The 18,972-nt window shown below is 41.3% G+C and overlaps 1 long non-coding RNA gene across 1 annotated transcript in view; it reads left to right on the top strand.

The window, feature by feature from the left end:
• Positions 1-18,972, top strand: part of LOC117138948 — a 62,537-nt gene that overhangs the window by 24,207 nt on the left and 19,358 nt on the right. The window contains exons 3-4 of the long non-coding RNA XR_004459338.1: positions 26-70; positions 10,744-10,769. This is a non-coding gene — a long non-coding RNA (uncharacterized LOC117138948). The remainder of the gene's footprint in view (positions 1-25; positions 71-10,743; positions 10,770-18,972) is intronic.

Below are 18,972 nucleotides of genomic sequence, written 5' to 3'. Positions count from 1 at the left end.
CCGCTTCCTTTTTCTCTCCTTTCAGACATTTGCTGGAAAGCCTTTAAGCCACCTAAAAACAGGAACAACGGTAAGTGTCAAAAATGGTTAGTGCTTCTTAGCAAACAGTAGGGTGGTCGATGCTCCCCTTTTGTGAGTGAGTGAGTGACATTTGCCAGAGCGCCTAATTGTAGGCAATTAATTTCTGGCACATCAAAGCGGCGGAAGGAAGCTTAACTGGCAGGAAGAGCAAACAAGGAAGACAGCAAACCAAATGCAGCTGGTGTCCATTTTTTGGGGGTTGGTTTCGATGGCGTGCTCCAATGCCGGCTAACCGCACCTTTTTAACCCTTTACCTCAGCGGTTGGGGGCTAAAAGCAGAACGACATCGAACCGGAAACTTTATGCAGCTCTAATGTGATGGCCAAACGGAGAGTGCTTGGCCCAGAAGCAATTTGACTGCCATTGCCCAAGCGATAAGTAATAATGAAGAACGGAGCGTAGAAAGAGCCATATTAAATAGCCACCATGGCGTATACGCAATATATATGCCTAGCTCTTTCCAATACGACGCGTTGTACAGTTGCGGCAAGAAATATAGGGAAGAATTTGTACTATTTGTATATGCAAAAAATGTATAGATGTTATTTTTGAAATACAAATTTTAGAGTTTTTTTTAAGAGGGTGTACTTTTGATTAACATTTTGTTTTAACAATTTATATTCTATTTACTGCATTTAAAAAAAATACTTTGTTTTTGGTGGTATATTGTAGGCATTAAAGCATTTTTTGTTCAGGACTTATGGCTCAGGTCAAAGGGTGCGATGGGCAAATAAAATATTTATGAATTGCCCAAGCAATGGACGAACCGAAAATGTTGGGGAGCGATTTAATTGCATTACCCGAGATATCTCCCAGTCGATAAGACCCAGGAATCCGACCACCCATCCCCCCAAGTGGCATGTGGGTGTGTGCGTGTGTGAGCAAGGGGTGGTTGTGGAATTTGGGGACTGAAATTGGAATTGGTTCGGCTTTTTGGGTAATTGTGGCTAGAGGCCAAAAGGCATTACAAGTGTAGAACCTGTATTCTCGCCGCTTTTTGGGGGCGTTTTTGTGGTTCGAGGGCTTGTTTTGCCTGCAGCCTCTGTTGCGGCGAGAATTTGCGAAATCAATCGTGTGGAAATTGTACAAAATGGCTTTTCGAACACTAAATCAAAGGGAGGCGAGCTCGATCCAAGTGGCAATGAGCTTGACAAAGGATGAGCCGGGAAAAAGTCCAAACGGAAGTGTGAAGAAATTATATGTGAGTATGGAATTGGGTGGAATTTGGTAACCAAACAGGGTAAAGTTTTGGAAAATACTGTAGATAGCACAAAATATAGAAAAAAATATTATCGTATCGTTTAATTGGAAAAATAACTTATTGTTACATTGAAACAAGAGGTTTCTTACTTACTGATAAATTAAAAAACAGAAAATCAAAGCCTCTATAAAAACCTCCCTACTCGGTTTTAAATGAGGTAACTACATTAGAGAGTCATAAATGAGCATTTTATTTCTGTAATTTATTTATTTTTATTTAGAAACTGGCTCCTTTATTCCTTTTAATTTATTTGCTATTCACTTTTGTTTGCTGCTTTCGTCATCAAATTCTATTTCAACACATTCACATGCAAATAGCAGTAGTCTCTTCATTTCCTTCCTCGAATTTCCATTTTCCCTCCCTATTTTCTTTGTATCTCTAAGCGTTAATGTGCTCAATTGTTTGTTTGCCTCGTGCGGCATTCGCTGAATTTTCCTCAACTCCCCTCGCATTTCCGCCCATCGCTTCATTGTCAACACAGCGTTGTGAAAATTAATCAAAAAAACTTTTGCCAAACAACATTTTCAATTGACAATTTAAACTTTTATCTCGGAAGACATTTTGCATAAAAGTTTTGTGTTAAAAATTTGCCCAACTAAAAATGAAAAATGCCGCCTGGCTTCCCGGCCTCAGCTTTTCCTTAAAGGGAAATTGGATGGCTCGATGGCTGGAGCCGAAGGAAAGGGGCCAAGTCACTTGAGTAGGCAGCTCACAGGCTATCAAAACTTTTGACGCTCAACTTGGTAGCAGCACCAGGAATCCGAGTTCAGGCGGGCCATTGTTGTTTTCCTGCCCTGATGATAGCTGCGTAAGCAACGCACAATACTCTGAAAAGAGGGCTTTGGAATAGGTAAATGTTTAGGGGGCGGGTCTGGCGCTGGAAAACCCCTTTGGGGTTGGCTTCCCCTCAGCTAAGGTTCAAAAACAAGGCGTTGAAACCAGACCTGGATGTATGTATATACCTATGTACCAGCCTAAACATCTTCTCATAGCGCACGCACTTTAAAATCGTTTATGCGGTGCAAATGTTCTGATATTCAGCGAAGATCCCGTTTTGATGTATTATTTGTAATTTAATACACTTTTGCAGCGTTCTTTATTTCTTTTCTTAAATACACATTTTATAGAAAATAATTAAGTATTCAATTGAATTTAGACGGTCTTCCTCTTATGTTTAATAATTAATACTTTTTACTCAGCCCTTTTAAATAGTCTCACTAACCAAACAAAAGTGATTTCCCCTTCGGTCGTGTCCCTGCGTATTTATTTACATTTTACAAGGCCCGACGTAGAACACACACACAAATGAGCACAAGGATCCTGCAGAGGAGTCCTGAAACATGACAACAAGGCGCAAAATTATGCACAGAGTTGCCATGTGGCATCTACTCCCCCCAACCCTTTTGCTTGTGGGCCAAAACTCCCAGAAGCGTTAGTGATGTCAGCGATGATGTTGCCGTTGCTCCAGCAGATGATGCTGCTGTGAATGTTGCTGCTGCTGCTGATGCTGCTGCTGATGTGTGTGCGACAGGCAGCAACAAGGTGGGATGTAACCAAGAACAGCCAAGAGCAGCCACAAACGCACAACCTCCGAACGGGTGGGTGTCATATAGGAAAATTCAATATGGCGACGGGGTGCCGCTCCAGCTTCCATTTGCCAACTCCTGACGGATGACTGCCCCGGCGACTCTGTCGCAGGGAAAGGCAAGAAAAACCAGCAGCATCCGGAAAAGCAGCAATCAAGTGGAAGCTGGTTTGCGGTGTCATGTGCTTGGCTTATTTGATAAATGTCTGTCGGGACTCAGGACGCGGTAATACCTTTTCCTCGAGTTACCTGGTCAATTTTACTGTTCTAGAGGAAATAACGAATCAATCAGAAAAATCGTTTTTCTATAGAATTAAAATAAAACGTTTCAAAACCTACCATATTGCACATTGTCATTAAAGCAAGGTAAAAAACATAAAATATTTTTATAAAATGTAATATCAAAGAGTTCATGTGTTTTAGGCTTGAGTTGGTAGTGCCCTTCTAAGTATTATTCTATCAAGCAGAATTGGAGGCAAGCTGGTCTTAAAGATGAATCCCCTTCTTGTCGCCACTCACATTTTATTGCGACCATCATTCTGGGAATCCCTGCTGATGCCGATTTAGTTTGATTTAGCTACGGGCGACGCACAAACAAAATGCTTGCCAAACTTTTCAGCGGGTAAAACTTTGAGCATAAATTGCTTATCGCATTCTCAATTCTGCTCAGAGCACATACATATATACAGCTTCGCGATAGGGTCTAAACAATAATTTTCATTTATGCTGAAGCTGGAGGCGGGGACGAAACTTTTGGCTAGCTGGCCTGTAATCCAATTTACCTAACAACAATTACGGAAAAAGGCGAGCGCAAATTATGTATTATAATTTATGTTAATTACTCAATTACATTTGAGCCCCACAGAAGTGCGAGAGGCAGGAGCTCCACCCCCAATTATAAATTCCGAACACAAATGCGCCTCATTAATAAATATGAAACGTCAATGGGGGCGAACGACACTATCGCCGGCAGCAGGAAAGGTGTGGGCGTGCCGCAAAGATTACGCAAGAAATCAATATTCAAGTGGGCCGAAAAAAGGGGTTGAAGTACCAAGGGGCAGCTGGAGGAAAAACCGAGTGTTACGCACTCCAAAAGTCTTGACTCCTGAGCAGGGTCCTTAAATTTAAATAAATTACACACGTTCGACTTTTTCAGTTCGACTAACATTCTGCTCCTTGCCCAATCTCGTCTTACCACCCCCTCCTTTTTGGGGGTTGACATACGAGCCAGCAATTTTTCAAGGACAACTTTACGAACTCCATAAGGTAAAACAATAGCCAAGAACACTATAAGAAATCAGGAATACTTACTTTAATCTAACTCTATAAATTTGTTTGAATAATCTCTCTTTAGAGGTATGACATCCAATACTATCACCTTGCTCAGGAATTTCTATTTCTACATTTATTTGTTAATATGAATTTGATTTTTAAATTTGGTTCAGAATTTTAATCGAAGTGTACGAGAATGGCAGCTATGGGTGTGTTTCTGGGGGGAGTCCCCCCATTAAGCAATTTCCTCGTATGTTTTTTTATCCTGCTCCATTTTCATGCCATTGCCAGGCTGGGAAAGATTAATGAGGTTTTTTGACAGCGAAAAATTAGGCAAAATGTGATTTAAGGGTTGTTCGGTCCCTGAGCCCACCTTTCAGCCATTTTCCCCATTTCACGTTGCTGGTGTGGCCAGAGATAAGCCGGGAAAATGGGCGAGATGTGAGTGGGAAGTAGCGGAAAAGCTCTCGGCAATTTATTTTATTTGCCAAATAGTTATATGGAGCACGGCAGTCAGGCAACACTATTTGATGATATATTTTTATTACGTAGAAATTTATTAGATCAAGTTTGTTGCGCTCCTGAAGTTGCCCCATCGAAAAAGGAAAAAACAGATGTTGGCCAAGGTTTTTGTTTTACTTAAGCGGTATAGGCCCGGTTTTTATGGACACTTATGTACTGTAAAATTGTAACCATTACTTATAACAATTTACCCTGTTGAAATATGTTCATAAGAACTTAACTTTCTTATCATTCTATTAAAATTAAAATAAAAGCTTAAATATACAATATTTTTCAAAAATTGTTTCAAGCAAATGCTCTGAATATTTAATATTTAATTCAACCCAAATGCCTGAGCTTCAACCTATCCAATCCCCGCACACAAAAAATTCAACCCCGAGCTTAAATTACTTGCAAAAATAAAACCGGTAAAAAGGAAAATTGCTTAATAATGCATACTAAGTGAATGCCACAACGCAAATGATTCAACAACTGTTTCACGCCTTTCAATGATTCCTCCCCGGTTTCCTTTAAAGCTGGCATGGAAAATCCATCAAAAGTACCTCGCTTCGGCTGCGAATTTTCCGTGATACACACTTCGCTGAGATGTTTTCCATGCCATTTCAGACTTCCTGTTCCAGCCACGGTTTTCCTCTTTTTGCTTTCTGACCTAGGTCATCTTCCCTTTTGCTCATTTCCGTCTGAACAACCGCTGACAGCTTAATGGCCGCCTGCTCAAAAATTTAAAAATGAAGACGGGCTGGGTGGTGGCGGCGGGGAAAGTATCTTTTTCATTTGAATATGGAGGAAAGTGCTCTTTGTAATCATTTGATTTACAGACCGCCAACGCGTCGCCCTCATCATCTTTTTGTACGCATTTTCCACACACACATTTTTCGCAATCTGCCAATGAAATTGTTTGTCAACGCATTAATTCTTCGCTGGCCAGTTTTATAATGATTTAATAAGCGATTTATTTATGCATTCGTTCGGCGATTGAAATACTTTACATATCTCATGAATTCTTTCCGCAGATTGTGCAATTAATCAAGAGCTGAAAATGTGGAAAACTCAAAGCGAAATATTCGAAACTATGTTCTCTCCATCAGCGCCTAAAAAATATTTTCCCTTCACATATGCGGGCATCAATTTATGGAAAATGGTCGAAATCGTTGAGTGCCTTTAGATCAAAGTGAAGGCGAACGAATCGCCATCAATTCCTTCGTTCCGTTGCTAATAAGCTATTATTGATTTTATTGAGTTTTCTTTTAAAATGGTGCGATTGGTGGAGTGATGTTGGTGGTTTGGTGTGTTGGTTAAATGACGTCAAGGTATCCTGGAGAGATATTAAAACATATTTTAAAAGTGAGGTCAGGAAAATGACCGCTTTTCAGCTAAGTTATCTCAAGGAATGATACATATTTTTTGAGCAGATATTATGTAAAATGCTTTGCCTTCATGTTCCACATTACTCATTTATTTTTCAATCTGTATGACCTTGTTCAGCGGTTTTCGTCCTTTCTAATTTCATGCTGCCTTGTTCTGAACCCCTAGAGCAGAAAAATGAAAGCTTGTAAACATTTTGGTCCCCATCGGTGGGGTCTCCATTCACTTTCGAGGCTCGGGTGAAATTAATAAATTAAGTTCCTTGTGTCATAAATCATTTCGCCTCTCAGTCTTCTTCACCAACTGCGAACATTTTGCGCCATTAAGCAGCAACGGCTTCCTCGTGCTGCGGTACTTTTCACTTACCCTTAACCAGAGCGAGGAACCCCCAAAGAAACCGCAGAGACCCCAAGACCATTATCATCATCATCGTCCACATTCCCGGGATTTCATCATGAAGCTTGCATAATCAACGTGTTACAGCTGCTGCTCCACTTGGCTTAGGCCTAGTTTGAATGGAAGGATGCCATCGGGTGGAATCGCTACACTGGGAGAAAATCAAATACCTTCAGCAATTGCACATATTTCGATGCTATCTATCATAACAAATGATCATAGTCACGCAACTAATTACAAATGTTTCGATGTTATCAATCATAACAAATGATGTCCTTATATTCTACTAAGGAGTATAAAAAGAGAAGAAAATTGAGTCACACAAGGCATGGGAATTTATTTTTCATTTGGAAATTTAAATAATATTATTGCCTTGGTTATGTATTAAAATTACAGCTTAACTATGAGATACTTATTGTACCCCTTTAATCCTAATGTGGCAATTAACCTGAATAAGTGCTTTTATCAATATGGTTTTTTTCTCTGCACAATCCTGACCACCGACCAAAATACTACACCCCAAACCACCTCTCCACCCAATCATAATTTGTGCTTTACATAAATTAATGACCCACCCCCTGAGTGGAGGTCTGTTTTTGATTCATTCCGAACAAAAAATGCTCGCACATAAATTTTGTGAGATTGCCTGTGGTTGGGGAAAATCGCGGGGCAAAAACAGATTCTTAAAGGTGTCCAACGGTTTTTGCCACTAGATTTCTACTACTTCCCCTTCGGTGCTCTCGATGCTCCTGGGGCTTCCTCATCCTGCGGCTCCTTCTGTTATTTACACACTTCTTCATGTGTTTTATGGCATGTTTCCTTGGATTTCGCAAGAAAGGGGAGTCGGAGTCCCTAGCAAAGATTTATGAGTTTGTCCTCGGTTTGTTTTTCTGGACTGGGTGTGTGTGTGCCAGTCATCTTAACCCCATACTGCCCCGAAAATTAAATATTAGTTACCAGAATGTCTCTATAGCGATATATATTAACGATATATACATTTTAGTTTGGCCTCGAATTGAGCTGTTGCCCCGGGTCGAATCAATATTAACGACTTGTTCGAGATTTGTTTGCCTTTCCCCAGTTTAATTGCCCCACTCCCATCCCTTCGCTTCGCTTAGTTTTTCCACCCACACTCGGCTGTAATTGTCGTAAACTTTTCCCCAGTAAAAATTAACGATCATAAAGTAGAGCCATGAAAATTATACCAGGCTCAACAGCAAATGCCAGGGAAAGGCAACAAAAAGAGCTGAAATCATAATAAAAATGCATTCATAAACATGAAATACGATGTTGAGGGTGAGGCAGGGGTGATGTTCTAAGCGCGAGTCTATTAAAAGCGCATAAAAATAACTTCCCGATTTTACGAGGTCTAGGCACATCCCATCCCCATATCCCCTCCGAAATTGAGATTGGGAGAAGGGAGCGAGACAGTGATACCCCGATACCGTCGCCATCGTAATCATCATGTGGTCGCCGTGTGCGGCAGGGGTTAAGCGGACCCCTCTGCTGCACTGGCGGGTTAATTAAATGACGCCAGTTTGGTTTCCGTGCCGCACACGTGTTGGCAATTGTGGGTGTGCGGGAAAATGCATTTTCCCCTCGATTGCCCACCAATTTTCCCCGCCTGCATGCCTCCGCTGATCGCCATGTAATGGCTGCAAGGCAATGAATTAGTAAAAGTCTCGTAAATGGATTAGTAAAACTGTTTTATGACGCAAAATCTATCTTACAACATCTTTATTTGGATGGCTACACTTGAGATGGTTTTTATGGTCGTCCAAAGCTTGCAGCGAGCGCAAATAATTTATGGGATAGCATTCTTGATTCAAATTGGATAGTTTTCTTTTGTAGTTTTTACAATTTATTCAAAATTTGTACGTGCGAATATGGCGCAATTATTGCCTTTTGTGGTATTTGTAGGCTTTTAAAAATCCATTTAAATATTAATAATTAAAACTGCACAATATAATTCCATTACTAGTAATTTGTAAATATTTTATCTTTTTTGTAGCTATAAGTGTTAATTAAGTAGATATATAATTATAGTTTGAAAGCAATAATTTGTCGTTTAGTATCCCTTCGTCGACATCTTTTCAGTGTGATTTATTGTAAATCCCTTCGCTGCTTAAGATTCAGAATTTCCTAATTAAAAAAGTACACCCCTTTTAATTTAAGCGCTGTTCGTGCATTTCTGGCTGTGCCAAGTCAAGTTTCTGGACTTGACAGATGTCAATCGGGACAGGAGGCCCAGCCCATGGCTCCTCCGCCCCTCGGGATCTCATTCCTCTGACCGAAAAGCTCAACTACCGGTCATGTGCGATGTTGTCCACATAGCCAGCCGTCATAATTGATGAATTTATGGCATTTCTTGGAAACGAAACGAGCCAGAAGTCTGGGCCCCCGCCATCAATATGAAACGCTACTCGAATTATTTCTGTACTCCGTATTCCGGGCTCTTCAATCGCCTTGTTTTACTTTGTTTCCAGTGAGGCAAACGTGCGAATTGCTCAATTCCTCAATTCCTGGCAGCTCAATTCTTGCCACGCTTGAAAATCTTGCGCGGCGGCTTTTCATTGACCGCAACCGAAGTGCAGAACAAGAAATGTCGAACTATAGTATGTGAGTGTAAAACCGACAAAACTCATTTTCAAATTGTTCGGCGACTACGTGACTTCCGCGAGAAATAATCCGGAGTGTGTGCGTGGAACCCTTTGATGAATCTAGGAGTGCATTGGAAACAGAGTGTGGGCACCGCATTACCACTAATAAGGAAAACGGTTGACAGACTCTGTACATTTTTAGAGTTCCAAAGTCAGTTAGTGCACAGCGAGAAAAACTTGTTAAGAAGTTAGAATTGATGCCGCAAATTTCATACCAATTTCAAGGATATTCTTCCTGTGTATCGCAACTATCTTCTTTATGAACTTCTATAGTTCTGTACGCCCATTTCCGAGTAGAGGTCATAAATTTCATATATCAAATTCAGACATCGGACATGAGTTAATTGCATTTCATAATTTCCCATCTCGCCCCCATCGTCAATTAAACGGGACACAAATCATTTGTGATAATCATCGGCACGATGATCAGAGCATTTATCTGTCAATTATTTATGGGATTTTAAGCATTCAAATCGAATTGTTTTTTCCTTACTGGCAAGTGAAGCATCCATAAGAAATCGGAACGAATTCAAAAACGAGCGATTTAAAGATGCCTTTAATTAAAAACGAGTTTTTCGTTACGGTTTTGATGTCTCCTTGATTGGCGCTTGTTTTGTGTATGGTCAAGAAAGAAAAAGTCCCATTTTCGGTTGGTCGGGGTAGGGGAAAAATAAGGGGAAGAAGGTGGCCAGACGGCTGCAAAGTTGTCAAGTTAAATAAGAGCAGACTGACTGGAAGTTTTCCTTTTCACTATTTCCGGCTGCTTAGTGTTGCCGTTGCCAAAACACGTGCTGTGTGGGCAAAAAAGTCCGCATTAAATTCCAAAGGAAAGCGGAAAAGCAGGGCTTTTCTCTCCTCCAGAAGTATCCTAAAAAAAAACCGGAAACTTTTTCATTCACTTGTTAAGCGCAGAGCAACTTTATGGCCTCTCTAGTTTCGTCTCATTTTCAAGTGGAGCGGCCATAAATCTTATGTTAATTTATGCTAAAACTAAAGACCAAAACAAATTTCTGTTGTTACCACACACAAACTTATACACACGCGTATAATACAAATATTTTGTTACCAGTTTTTATGCCTTTTGTCGTCGTTTGCTGTGGCTGTTGATGACTCTTTGGACCGGCTCTTTGGAGGAGCTCCTCCACTTTGGCCCACTCCATGCCACACCACTCCAGCCAACCAGCCAGCCAGCCAAACTTGCTTTTGCTTTTGGCCCGACTCGCTTGTCATAAAGAAATTTTAATAATGTGCGGCGCCAAAAAAGTTTTTTTTCGTTGGTTGCTGTTGTTTTTATGAGCCGGCGACGTTTGGGAGTTTCATATAAAAGTGTTAAATTCAAATGAGTTCAGAATGGGCCAAAATCCGAAGCGGCGGGGCAAATGGCTTTTCCAGCTGCGACAACAGGGCGTATGCGTATCCGTATGCGAGATTTGTCAGGCCATCAATAAAGCATTTGGGTGTGATTATATAATAAAATTTCGTTTCTGGAGATGCTGAAAAATAACTTGCATCATAATACTCCGTATATGTGTTAGCATAATTATAATCATAGAGATATTGTTTGCTTTGCTAATGAGCCTTCTGTTGTTTTACCGTTACAGGTACTTCTTCATCGATTTTACATCTGGTAAGTAATCTCTGAATTGCCCTTGAAGTTCATTGTATACCCTTTCTTAGGGCACATTGATTTCTAGTCTCTCGGTGAATCATCTCTCTTTTTATTGCCACTTTATAACATATTTAACCAGCAATAGAAATAATCGAAAAATACATGCCAAAATGTAAAGTGTTCTTCATTGGTATACATCAGTTGCTTGTGAATTTATCGATATTAGTTGAATCAATTCGATAGATACATACAACCTTCGCTGATGCTCTTACAAACGCATCAATCTGGTCGTAACCATACTTTGGAATTCCCATCCAATCAAATATTTTTCCCCACAAAGCGCCGAGCATTTGTGGATCTTTATTGAGATATTTGCCTAATTTGACTAAGACCATCGCTCTTTCTCTTGGTCCCTGTGATTCCCTGGCCGAAGTGACCCACAAATCAAGAGGCATTAAGCTGTCTATCTGTCAATCCCCCGAAAAGCATTCAACTATCTTGGGCATTTATCGCATCGCAATGCGGCACATTTACATCAAAGCTATGTGTATCTGTATATCTGGAGGTGTCCGAGGCAAATCCTATTCAGCGTCGTCTTGGCAGTTGGCTGCATTTTCTACTCATTTTAATGATGCGCATAAAATCCACAAAATCATTTACACAAATTAAAAGTTAACTCGGGCATAAAATTACCAAGTTAACACCCGCTGAAACCGGAGGAGGGTCCATCCATATCTGCCGCGCCAAAAGCCCACCTGACTGGGCCACTTTCAGATGTTCAGTTGGTTGGTGGGCCCCTCCTCTCGCTTTTCGCCTTTTCCTTTCATTACATTTCCCGCCACTCACCTTTGTTTTTCTTGCTATTTTTCCCAGAGCTTATCTATGTCCATGTAATTTGCAAATTTTCTAATTGTCGTTTGAAACTCAAGCCTTTGGCCAACACTTTGTTGGCCGAGTGCAGAGTGACGTCCGGCCCGGAACCGGCTCTACGTCTATCCGGGTGTCAGGGAGACCGTCTGTCCATGTGTCCGGGTTTCCAGGTGTCCGGGCCTCCGGTTCCGAGACTAGGTGTGTTTTGTGTGCTGAAAAGTAGGTCGGTGGCCAACGCAGAACTCAATTAAATTGAAGGTGTTCATTTCGCTCGCATTGCGTTCGCTCGCTTTGCGCCTTTCCTTTGGCACTCAGCTTTAATTGCAATTAAGTTTCAGTTTCAATTTTATAACTATTTCTGTGCCCAGTTTGCCAACTAAATTGAGCACAAGGCCTTGGGCCGTGCAAGAAAATCCAATTTATGCATGTAGCCTCTACACTCTCGTGTTGCTCTCTTAACGGACTTTCAGGTTTTAAGCCACGTATGTGGAAATTGGTATCGCAATTTTCGATATCTAATTATGGATACCCTGTAACTGGGTTGTACATGTGTTATTTTTTATCACAGTCGATGATATTGTACTCTTAAACGATTTTTATTCATCATCATTTAACTTGACAACTTATCAGTAATGATTTTAAATCAAAATTTGTTAGTATCTTATTCTTTTTTTTATTTTTGAGGAATTACAGTTTAACCTACAGTGACCAGTAACTTTTGAGAGAAAGAGTGAAACCCCTGTTTGTTTTAAAAGTACCCCTTTTTCATCCTTTTAATTTATTTATCTGGATGAGATTTTTTCCTGGACTATCTACCATAAATAATTCACAATTCATTGACATATTTTTATGAATATAACTTCCGATCGTTAAACAAGACTCATAAAAAAGCGTCGGGGCAGCGACCAACTGACTATCAGCATCTGTCCACCCCCCCCAGACCCCTTGAAAAAAAAGCCCCAGAACCTCCGACTTTATGGGGAGGCCCATTAAAACAACATGAACGCATAATTTAATTTATATTTTTTCAAGCGTGTTCCCGACTCGGGGCGACACTTCATTGTTGCCGCGCAAACAGACGGGGGGAGTGGCCGTGGAGGCTGTGGAGCCCGCCCCACATCTATGCCCCCTATATAGGGTAGCGTACCAGGCTCATCGTCAACCTTTTTGAAAATATAATCACAGCATAAAAATCAATTCCAAACGCGTGTGCAGAGAGCAAACAGACAGTCCTGAGTCGCTGGCAACGGGGGATACGCACACATGGCATCTGCCCCCAAGCCCCCGCAACATGTCCCCCAAAAATCCCCCCAATCGCTTCCATGCCACCGCACAAAAATGTCACACATTTGTACAGCATTCGTGAGTCTGCAACGGGTTGACTCCGCCACCCTGCCCCACTTCCTTTCACCCAAATGGAAAAATCCTCTTGGTCTGCGAATCGGCATCAGCTAAGCAAACAACATTGCACTGCCAAACTGCGGACGGAAAAATCAGCATGCAAATAAAATAAAATAAGCGACTAAGAAAAACAATCAAATAAATGTGGCAAAACTTTCAATAACAGAAGTTATAGTTACCCTGTGGAAATTAAGTCCACAAATATTGGGGTTTATTTTAAAAATACATTTTGCTAACTAAAAAGACATATATAAAATTAATGAAAAATTAATGTTAAGAAATTATTATTTCATAATGGGTCAGCTTTATAATATTGTTTGTTAATACGCGTGCTTTTGTGCTCCTTATTCTTATCTAAGATATCTCATAATATCTTATATATCTTATAAACGTATACCATATATATGGTATATGCCATACCACAATTTTTTATATTCTTCGATTTGTGTCAGTCCATTATACCCATTAACCCTCACAGGGTATTCGGCTAAGCGAAAAAAATTGTCGCGAGCAAATCATAAATAGCTGGTAAACGAAGTTACCGACTGGCAGGAGCCATGCAAAGAGTCGAGTCGCTTTAGCTCCGGCTTTTCCTTCGGCTTCTGCTGCCGGATTTTCCCGCTGGCGACGAGGCGCAAATAGGACGACAGCCACATACCGAAAATTCCCCCCAAAAGCACCTCCCCCCTTGACCCAACAGGCACAGATGTGTGTAGGCGCATTAATGTGCCGGCAAAAAAAAGAAATATATATATATATATACATAGGATAGGAAAATGGAAAATACTTTTTTGTGATTTATGGGAATGTGTGGAGGAGCCCCGGAGATTTGCCCCCCGCCTCCCGACAACCCCGCTCGCCCAGCACCTTCTCAATGTCACACACAAAAATGTTTTACAAGCAATTTTCCAGCTGGTTTTTATGTGTGTTTGTGCATTCGTTTAACTATTTGGGCATAAAATATGACAACGATCCCCCGCACTTTTTCCGCCCAATCTATAAGCTAAATTGTTTTTGCCTGTCGCCAGTTTATAGCCACGTGTTGGTGTGTCCTTTGGGCCTCTCACAACATCCTCCTCCATCGCACTTTCCCCACACTTGCTCGTTATTTTTTCGAGTGGAGTTGAGTATGGAAAATTTTTATAGCCAGTTGGCATTTTTTTTGAGCTCAAGGCAAACGCCCGGCGTAAATTTGTCATAAGCAATAGAAGACAGTGGATATTGCCTTTTAGTTACTACTAATAGCATACTATAAATAATTACAATTTAACTTCCACTCAAGGATTTTTTTACCTATTTTTATTCATCATATTTTTAGTGCCATAACAACTATTTTTAACTGGATTTTTATGTTAGCGATTCCCTTTGCAGATCTTATTGGAATACCGAATATCTTGTCTTTTATTTTGAGCTCCCACTCATCAAGTTTTTAAACGTTAAGTTATTGTTTTACAACTATTTTGTTGCCTACTATTGATGTTTTTAAAAGGTAGTTTTAAATATTGTAGATAAATACAGTACTAAGCCAACACTGTTTAGGTGTCTGCCCCATGAAGTTGTAACATTTTTAAGTTGTTGCTGGCGCTCTCGAGTGGCATAAATCTTCAAGCCATCAACTTCAACAATGTATCGTTGTCTCTTGAGACTGCCACAGAGCCTCCCCATCTCGGTTCCCCCAAATCTCGGTCTCGCTGTCTTTCTCCAAACCGTCAAGTTCAAGAGGCACTTGTCGCGGATTTTAACAACTTTATAGACACAATGGGCAGAAGAAATCCGCGAGCGAAGAGGCTGCCACAGCCACAAAAACTTTGCGTGTGCCACTTGTAAGCAATTTCAACTGTCAATAGCTTCGAAATCCGAATATTAACGAACATAAACAAATGAGCGAAACAGAAAAACTGCTTAGGTTGACACCCAACCGAGTCAAATGGCTCAAAGCAGCCGGCCTGGCGATGGAAACTTGTTTCTTGCCCCGGGCACTTCCCGCACCAAATATGGCATGTGGTATCGCTGCGAGTATATTGGCAAGCCCATTTTGCTGATTTCGCAAGAGCAAAGTGTGGCGGAAAAAGTATCTGCATGATTTGTATCTCGCAGATACAAAAAGGCGCCAAGCGGTGCCGTTCATCCATCAGCAACTGTGACAAATGTCCGTTTCACAACCTTCGGGTAGCCGCTTCGAATCAATTTGCCCGGGTTACTTCGCATACAGCCAAGAGCCCATAACTAAATCATAATTTATAGGCCCTAACCCCAGCTGGCCGGATTCCATCCTCGCCATTTCCCCAATGCCCATTGCCCGCAAATAATTTCATTTTTTCACCGCTCTCCGGCCAAAGGAAACATTTTCAACAGTGGGTGGAGCTGTGAATATTGGCCATTAAATTTATGCCCAGAGATAATAACACAAGCGGCAAGTCGTTATAAGTACAGGGGCAAAACGCAGGATGGATATGGCAGGGACCGGGCCAAAGAAGCGCGGAGCGGAGGATGCGACGACTAAACATAAAATTATTGCTTGGCAAACTCGTCTCGAGATGCAAAGGCAGCGATAGAGCGACTGACTGGGTCTCGTACCACATCTCCCCAGTCCCATGATTCAGCTCCAGGTGGCAACTGCAGTGGATTGCGGCCAGGAGTCGGAGGAGGTGGTAAGAGCTGTGGAGCTGGGATTGAAACCCTGCCGAGAGCTGGACCTGGGCACCTTGGCCAATTACCCAAAGCCCCGCCATTCGCTTTCCGTCGGTTACCCTCGGAATGGTCTCCTAACCACAGAACCGTGGTGCAAATCACCAAGCAAATTGCTGTTCTTTCTAATTTTAATTCCTTTAAATATACACACTTTTAAATATTTAGGAAACAAAATTATTCTTTAATGTATAGAACAATTTTACGAAGCTTAACATTTTGAATATCTCAAGCCTTTCAATTCACATTTCCCGATGTTTCAATCTACCTGGAACCACTGTGCAGTCCTGCGACTCGTTTTGTATCTGGTTGCAACAATATTTGGTTGCCAACTTGGCCAATGTATCAACAGCGTTTAGGCTGCTGCCTGCTGTAGCTCCTCGGTCTTCTGCTACTTCCGATTCTCCCGATTCCGCTCCTGTTACTCCAAGTTGTGGCTGGTATTGGATCGCTTGGTTTGGGCCCGTGTTTGTGTTTGCGTTTGGGCTCGGGCCTCACTTTTGGTAAATATGTGTGGACGCGGGGAGCTAGAGGCCATTGGCTAGCAGAATCCCTTCTTGTAGGCAGCGACTAACAGCCAAGGCACACATCGACATCCACATCCTCGTTTTCGTCCCTTTGCTTAGTTAACTATGCAGTCAGCCTTTCGTGTGTTTTGCCCACTCCCTGGTACTTGGGCTCATATCTGATATTGCCAGAAGCTTACCTTCCTCCCCTGCGTTTTGCCCCTTTTGTGTTGCTGTTGTTATTGGCCAACACATCCAATGGATCCACAAAGTCATCAGCATCAGCTTCAGTATCATCCTCGCAGTGTGCAGATGCTATGGCCCAGTGGAGAGCTGTTTAACTGTTTGGCTCAACCACCCGGTGGCAGTCTGTTTGGCCTGCTAATATGCAAACAGAGCTGCCAACTTAATGAAATTGAAATGAGCAAATTAGACAACGTTTGTGCAATGGGCAATAGGGGATTTGGCTGCGACGACAGTGCCGAGAAAATAACCGTGCTGCATTGGAGGCGCAGATGAGAGTCCTAATAGCCGGGAACATCTGACATTGAATTATTGAGAATCGCAGAGGGAAGTCGTTTATGCACAGCGAGCTTGCTTTTATGAGAAGCGCAGAGAAGGGCGCAAAAGGTTTGTAAAAGAGTGGTCTTTCCAGAACTGATCTTGTTATTAAAGAACATAAAAGAGAATCTTCTTAAGAGTCATAATCAGAATAATCATTTAATAGGTTTAAATAAGAATCGTTTGCTGTTCTCAACACTTAAGATTTAGCCAAAGCCCCTGCAAAACATTGCATCCCATTTGCATTTCTGCAAGAAAAAAGATAAAGGAAAGCCGATGAATCAAACCGAATGGACTTCCCTTCTGGCCCAAAACGAAATCATTTCAGACATTTCTGCAGTAGCCAAAGCCCATAAATCTCTCATCTCAATTTCTCAACTTAGCAGCTGCTGCCACATGGAAAAACTAGTCTAGCCATTAGGACACTCTCCAATAAAAATGCAACTCCCACAAATCGCACAAAAAGAACACTGGCGTGTGGAGGTGAAAGGAGAAATTGGAGATACAAACTCACATGTCATGGACTTCGCTGGGATGCAACTTCGATACCGAAACACACTGATAGATACAAACGACTTCATGACTGCACAAAAGAACCCTGACGATGATGATGATGATTTGCACAAAAAACAAGTGGAAAAGGAAATTTATTTTTTCAACAGTCTGCATCATTGAATTGGCTGGGCAAACGAACGAATTGATGAATTGCCCTGGCTCAAGTGGCAACAGTTTAGACCAAGGAATACGGGGATAGATCAATAAACGGACGGAGCGGAGTATCGACTCATTAACTTGAAGTCCATCGCTGCACTTCTTTTGTTTATTGAAGTTTAGCATAGGGCTGAGCTAAGCTGTCATGGTCTTTCTCATAAAAATTTATGTTAATTTCTTTTAGAGCCCCGACTGCAATCTTTGACTGCATGCGTAATGAGCTGGGGGCCAAGTTATGTAAACAACCGAGAGGGGAATGAAAAAAAGAAAGAGCTCCCCTCCCTCCACTTGCAGCTCATTAAAACATCACGAACAAATCAAAAATTTAAATAATGATTAACGCCAGCCCGAATAGTTCCGATATATCTATACATCCGCCTACAACGGCAGAATCGCCCCTCTTCCTCGAAAACTTCATGCTACAATTGAGAATTTCTACGAAAGATGCTCGTTTTGTGAAAATGCAGTGTAAACATTTAAAGTAAACAAAATAGCTCGACGCCGACGTGAGCTCAACAAATTAACTGCAGCCGTTTTCGAGGAGACAACGCGTCGTATGAGCAACCGTCGCAGCATTTGTGTGGATTTATTTGTATTTATTTTCCAGTCAATATAAACTATGTGAATTTTTACTGTACATAAAGGCAGTGCGAACAAAAACGACCGGGAACATATAGGAGCAGCCATAGTCGGGGCTAAGTAAATAAATCAAATGCAACAGCGCACGATCCAAATAGTTGAGATGACTTCAGTCGCATCGGATTGAGTTTGGTTTTTTCTTCGTAATTTCCTGGAAGTGCAAGCCAAGCTGGCGGGACAAGAGTTTTGTAAATAAACAAAGCTGATAAACTTTGAAATAAATTCCGGAGTTGCACTTGGTAATCTCTCTATTCAAAGGGCGAAAGATTTCTCTATTGATTAGTGCCGATGCCATAAACTATTGAATGCTTCTTTTGTTGGCAGCAAGTGGATTATCTTGGTGCTTTATGCTGAATTTACAATATATATAATCTACACTTTCATTAGAAGTGGTAGGTTTTTTTTTTAGTGTTATCAAATATCTTCGTATTTTGTGAAACGACAACTTTACAATTTCCCTTCATTTAAACATATGTACTTATGTACATACTTTTGATTCAAGCTTAAGGCATTTATGTATAAAACAGTATAAACATTATAAGGTTTCCATCTTATCTCTTACATTTTTCGCTTGGTCTGGTATACTTTAAATATAAATTGCTGCTTGCATTAATCCCTCGCCCTAGCCAAAAATTCCCTCCGCTTTTATCCGAAAAACCGCCATGGAATAGTTTTTGTTGTGCATTAAAATTCCTCGAGTGTAATCTACTAGAAACGTTACGCTTGCAACCTGCCAAACTTTAGCTAGCCACACACAGCCATCTAAGTGTACATTTACCCCAGGGTTCAGGACCTAATCTCAAAACCCAGGCAACAGGAGGAGCTGCACGGCAGAGAATCCTGGG

This window comes from Drosophila mauritiana, chromosome 3L (assembly GCF_004382145.1).
Source record: "Drosophila mauritiana strain mau12 chromosome 3L, ASM438214v1, whole genome shotgun sequence".
Taxonomy (NCBI): domain Eukaryota; kingdom Metazoa; phylum Arthropoda; class Insecta; order Diptera; family Drosophilidae; genus Drosophila; species Drosophila mauritiana.
Note: the sequence above shows the minus strand (reverse complement) of the source record. Positions and strands in the feature narration are given on the sequence as shown.